The sequence below is a fragment of the Ascaphus truei genome, chromosome 15 (genome assembly GCF_040206685.1).
Source record: "Ascaphus truei isolate aAscTru1 chromosome 15, aAscTru1.hap1, whole genome shotgun sequence".
Taxonomy (NCBI): domain Eukaryota; kingdom Metazoa; phylum Chordata; class Amphibia; order Anura; family Ascaphidae; genus Ascaphus; species Ascaphus truei.
Genome location: NC_134497.1, coordinates 29,351,967 through 29,357,966, shown reverse-complemented (window position 1 = coordinate 29,357,966; position 6,000 = coordinate 29,351,967).

Below are 6,000 nucleotides of genomic sequence, written 5' to 3'. Positions count from 1 at the left end.
TAGAAGGGAGAGAGAGGGATAGAGAGTGGGGCAGAAGGGAGAGAGGGGGGGAGGAGAAGGGAGAGAGGGGGGGTGGTGGAGGGAGAGAGGGGGTGGTGGAGGGAGAGAGGGGGGGGTGGTGGAGGGAGAGGGTTGGAGAAGGGAGAGAGAGGCATAGAGGGGGGAGGAGAAGGGAGAGAGAGGGATAGAGAGGGGGCAGAAGGGAGAGAGAGGGGGGAGGAGAAGGGAGAGAGGGGGGGTGGTGGAGGGAGAGAGGGGGGTGGTGGAGGGAGAGATGGGGGGTGGTGGAGGGAGAGAGGGGGGGGTGGTGGAGGGAGAGGGTTGGAGAAGGGAGAGAGAGGGATAGAGGGAGGAGGAAAAGGGAGAGAGAGGGATCGAGGGGGGAGGAGAAGGGAGAGAGAGGGATAGAGGGGGGAGGAGAAGGGAGAGAGAGGGATAGAGGGGGGAGAAGAAGGAGAGAGAGGGATAGAGAGGGGGGCAGAAGGGAGAGAGAGGGGGGAGGAGAAGGGAGAGGGGGGGTGGTGGAGGGAGAGGGAGGGGGTTGTGGAGGAGAGAGGGGGTTGGTGGAGGGAGAGGGTTGGAGATGGGAGAGAGGGGGATAGAGGGGGGAGGAGAAGGGAGAGAGAGGGATAGAGGGGGGAGGAGAAGGTAGAGAAAGGGATAGAGGGGGGAGGAGAAGGGAGAGAGAGGGATAGAGGGGGGGCAGAAGGGAGAGAGAGGGATAGAGAGGGGGGAGGAGAAGGGAGAGAGGGGGGGGTGGTGGAGGGAGAGAGGGGGGGTGGAGGGAGAGAGGGGGGGTGGTGGAGGGAGAGGGTGGGAGAAGGGAGAGAGGGGGGCAGAAGGGAGAGAGAGGGGGGGAGGAGAAGGGAGAGAGGGGTTGTGGTGGAGGGAGAGGGGGGGAGTGGTGGAGGGATAGGGTGGGAGAAGGGAGAGAGAGGGGGGCAGAATGGAGAGAGAGGGGGGCAGAAGGGAGAGGGGGTGAGATGGGAGAGAGAGAGGGGCAGAATGGAGAGAGAGGGGGCAGAATGGAGAGTGAGGGGGGGCAGAAGGGAGAGAGAGGGGGGGCAGAAGGGAGAGAGAGGGATAGAGGGGGGGAGGAGAAGGGAAAGAGAGGGATAGAGGGGGGGAGGAGAAGGGAGAGAGATGGATAGAGGGGGGGAGGAGAAGGGAGAGAGAGGGATAGAGGGGGGGAGGAGAAGGGAGAGAGAGGGATAGAGAGGGGGGCAGAAGGGAGAGAGAGGGATAGAGAGGGGGGCAGAATGGAGAGAGAGAGGGGATAAGGGAGTGAGAGGGGGGGCAGAAGGGAGAGGGGGGTGAGATGGGAGAGAGATGGGGGCAGAATGGAGAGAGGGGGCAAAATGTAGAGTGAGGGGGGGCAGAATTGAGAGAGAGGGAGAGAGAGGGGGGCAGAAGGGAGAGAGAGGGATAGAGGGGGAGAGGAGAAGGGGAGAGAGAGTGATAGAGGGGGGGAGGAGAAGGGAGAGAGAGGGATAGAGGGGGGGAGGAGAAGGGAGAGAGAGGGATAGAGGGGGAGGAGAAGGAGAGAGAGGGATAGAAGGGGGGCAGAAGGGAGAGAGAGGGATAGAGAGGGGGGGAGGAGAAGGGAGAGAGGGGGGGGTGGAGGGAGAGAGGGGGGTGGTGGAGGTAGAGAGGGGGGGGTGGTGGAGGGAGAGGGTGGAAGAAGGGAGAGAGGGGGGCAGAAGGGAGAGAGAGGGGGAGGAGAAGGGAGAGAGGGGTTGTGGTGGAGGGAGAGGGGGGGGTGGTGGAGGGATAGAGTGGGAGAAGGGAGAGAGAGGGGGGCAGAATGGAGAGAGAGGGGGGCAGAAGGGAGAGGGGGTGAGATGGGAGAGAGAGGGGGGCAGAATGTAGAGAGAGGGGGCAGAATGGAGAGTGAGGGGGGGCAGAAGGGAGAGAGAGGGGGGCAGAAGGGAGAGAGAGGGATAGAGGGGGGAGGAGAAGGAGAGAGAGGGATAGAGGGGGGGGGAGAAGGGAGAGAGAGGGATAGAGGGGGGAGGAGAAGGGAGAGAGAGGGATAGAGGGGGGAGGAGAAGGGAGAGAGAGGGATAGAGAGGGGGGCAGAAGGGAGAGAGAGGGATAGAGAGGGGGCAGAAGGGCGAGAGAGGGATAGAGAGGGGGGCAAAAGGGAGAGAGAGGGATAGAGAGGGGGGCAGAAGGGAGAGAGAGGAATAGAGAGGGGGGCAGAAGGGAGAGAGAGGGATAGAGAGGGGGGCAGAAGGGAGAGAGAGGGATAGAGAGGGGGCAGAAGGGAGAGAGAGGGGGGCAGAAGGGAGAGAGAGGGGGGGCAGAAGGGAGAGAGAGGGGGGGCAGAAGGGAGAGAGAGGGGGGGCAGAAGGGAGAGAGAGGGGGGGCAGAAGGGAGAGAGAGGGGGCAGAAGGGAGAGAGGGTGGGTGGTGGAGGGAGAGGGTGGGAGAAGGGAGAGAGAGGGGGAATAAGGGAGAGAGAGGGGGAATAAGGGAGAGAGAGGGGCAGAAGGGGGAGAGAGATGGGGCAGAAGGGAGAGAGGGGGGCAGAAGGGAGAGAGGGTGGGTGGTGGAGGGAGAGGGTGGGAGAAGGGAGAGGGAGGGGGTGAGGTATGAGGAGGGGAGAGGTGAGGTATGAGGAGGGAGAGATGTAATGATTTTTTCAGTATCACAATATAAAACAGTTAAGTAAAAGTTGCGCGCTAAAAGATATTTTTTCGTGGTACGTGCGCTATGGGCTCGGGGGGGGAGGCCCTGCTCCTTTCATTTGTCCCGGGCCCCATGATTTCTGTTGGCGGCCCTGTGGGTGATGTGTGGTGCAGGGGGGAGAGGGTAATTGGTGATGTGAGGTGCAGGGGGGGAGAGGTTGATGGGTGATGTGAGGTGCAGGGGGGAGAGGGTGATGTGAGGTGCAGAGGGACGGTGATGAGTGATGGGAGGTGTAGCGGGGTGATTGGAGGTGCAGGGGGAGTCATTGGAGGTTCAAGGGGGTGTGATTTGAGGTACATAGGTGGTGATTAGAGGTGCAAGGGGAGTGATTGGAGGTGCAAGGGGAGTGATTGGAGGTGCAAGGGGGGTGATTGGAGGTGCAAGGGGGGTGATTGGAGGTGCAATGGGGGTTATTGGAGGTGCAAGGGGGGTTATTGGAGGTGCAAGGGGGGTGATTGTAGGTGCAAGGGGGGTGATTGTAGGTGCAAGGGGGGTGATTGGAGGTGCAAGGGGGGTGATTGGAGGTGCAAGGGGGGTGATTGGAGGTGCAAGGGGGGTGATTGGAGGTGCAAGGGGGGTGATTGGAGGTGCAAGGGGGGTGATTGGAGGTGCAAGGGGGGTGATTGGAGGTGCATGGGGGAGTGATTGGAGGTGCATGGGGGAGTGATTTGAGGTGCATGGGGGTGATGTGAGGTGCATTGGGGGTGATTTGTGGTGCATGTTGGGTGATTTGAGGTGCAGGGGGTGATTGGAGGTGCAAGTGGGTCATTGGAGGTGCAAGGGGGGGTGATTTGTGCTGCATGGGCGGTGATTTGAGGTGTATGGGGAATGATTGAGGTGTATGGGGAGTGATTTGAGGTGCAAGGGGGATGATTTGAGGTGCAAGGGGGGAGAGTGATGTGAGGTGCAAGGGGGAGAGTGATGTGAGGTGCAAGGGGGGAGAGTGATGTGAGGTGCAAGGGGGAGAGTGATGTGAGGTGCAAGGGGGGAGAGTGATGTGAGGTGCAAGGGGGGGAGAGTGATGTGAGGTGCAAGGTGGGAGAGTGATGTGAGGTGCAAGGTGGGAGAGTGATGTGAGGTGCAAGGTGAGAGAGTGATGTGAGGTGCAAGGGGGGAGAGTGATGTGAGGTGCAAGGGGGGAGAGTGATGTGAGGTGCAAGGGGGGAGAGTGATGTGAGGTGCAAGGGGGAGAGTGATGTGAGGTGCAAGGGGGGAGAGTGATGTGAGGTGCAAGGGGGGAGAGTGATGTGAGGTGCAAGGGGGAGGGCGATGTGAGGTGCAAGGAGGAGAGGGATGTGAGGTGCAGGGGGTGTGATGTGTGTGCTGTGCAGGGGGGTATTGTGTGTTTGATGTGGAGGGGGATTATTATGTGTGTGGGTGAGTGGGAGAGATGGGGGTATGAGAGATAGATGGGGAGTATCGCAAATGTTGATATTGAGGGGTTCTGGGGGATATATGAGGATGATGAGGGGTGCTGGGGGAGATATGAGGATGATGATGATGATGATGATGAAGTGCTGGAGGAGAGATGATGATGATTTTACCCGTGCGGCCCAATTTTTTTTTTTTGGAGCAGTTCGGCCCTTCTCACTTTACGAGTTGTGCAGGCCTGATATACAGTATATACAGCCACATCATATATATCTGTAGAGAGAGAATATATATATATACACACACAGAGAGAGAGAGAGAGAGATATAATATATATATATATATAGAGAGAGAGAGAGAGTGTGTCACTTATCTGAAGCCAGGGTCACGTGTGATGTGTGACTGGCCCCAGATAGCATTAACTCAACTCCCTTTTAATCACTCCAAGTCCTATAATATTTTCCTCCACTTTATTGGGAAAAGCAGCAGAATACAGATACTTGTGGATGGTGTGTAGTGGTGATTTATAGTTAGAAACCGGTAAAAAGAGATGGCCTCACCATGGGAGATGAACAGAGAAGGGTGCTGTACTCACTGTCTCCAGGGTGGAAAAGGAAGTGAGGGGCAGTGTGGGTAAAGAGAATAGTCTTGGGACAGACTATTTTAGAACAAACGGGAGGGGGGGCAGACTTGCCCATTCTGGTGAGGATCTCAGAGGCTGCTGTAGAAACTCACTGGCTGCCTGCTCACAGGCAGAAAGGGCAACATATTGATACATCACACAGGCACAGAGTGTGTATGTGGAACAAATGCCTGCAGCTGAACTTAAGGAGCTGACAAGCAGAAGGGGGGTCGGGCAGAAATGTGATCCTTGTTCCATGACACTCCCCGTCTGGTATCTGGAGATACCACTATATAACTGGAATATATGGAACATATGTGCAATGCATAACAAAGATAACATCACATTCTCAAACAATGCAAGAGTCCATGTCCACATAGCGATGTGACACCGGCCGGTATCACTGGTATCAAGGTCCCTTGGCCAAGGTTCTTTGGCAAAGGATGCAGGGTGGATGCACAGCTCCAGGTTTGCTGGTTGCACCACAATGTCTTTGTGTAAAAGTCTCTGGCACTGTTTCCTTTTAGCCTTGTGAGAGAACAGTCTTTTTGTCTCTGTAGTTTTACCCACAGAGTGCATCCCCTTGTAGGTATGCCAGTCGTGGTAGCCTGTCGCTCTATCACCTGGCGTTTGGCTGAAGGAGATGGCTTGTGGCTCCTTGCGGAAGCGGAACAACACTCCTGGAAGACTGGTTGTCGAATCTAGTCCAGTAAAGAGGGCGTCGTTCAGGGAGACTCCCTGGAGCTGAGCGCTGGGGCTGAACACTACCCGGATTTGATCGGGTTCCTGAAGGTGGTAGGCTCCAGATGATTGGAGGTACCAGCATTCTTCACCTTCCTTCAATAGAGGTGCTGGCTTTGTGTGGCCGGTAAGGAATATCTTCTGGATGAAGGCCACAAAGTTGTTTTTGGTCTCTGGTTCCTTTTGTAGGTCGCAGAGGTGCGAAGTGAACCTAGAGATGGCATGTTCTCCATTGTTTGGGAAGCGCCTTCTTGGTGAACGGAATGGTAGCGGGTTCACCCAACTGCCTGGTCTGTCTTTAGAGAGCTCCTTGGTTGTTAACCTCGGGAATCCTCTATCTTCCCTTGATGGTGTTTGCTTGTTGTTGTCCCTTGTTGTCTGGAACGCTGTGCACCGTAGGTCATTGGTGCGTTTCTCTTGCACGAGAACATCTCCACGTAATTTGGTGAAACGCTTTTGTTTCTCTTTGTTGACTGCCCTCAGGAGGTTGTTCTCTCCCTGGACATGATGAAGAACAGTCTCTTTTCTCTTTGTAGATCCTTTTGGGAAATGTCTCTGCAACTGTCTCCTCTTACG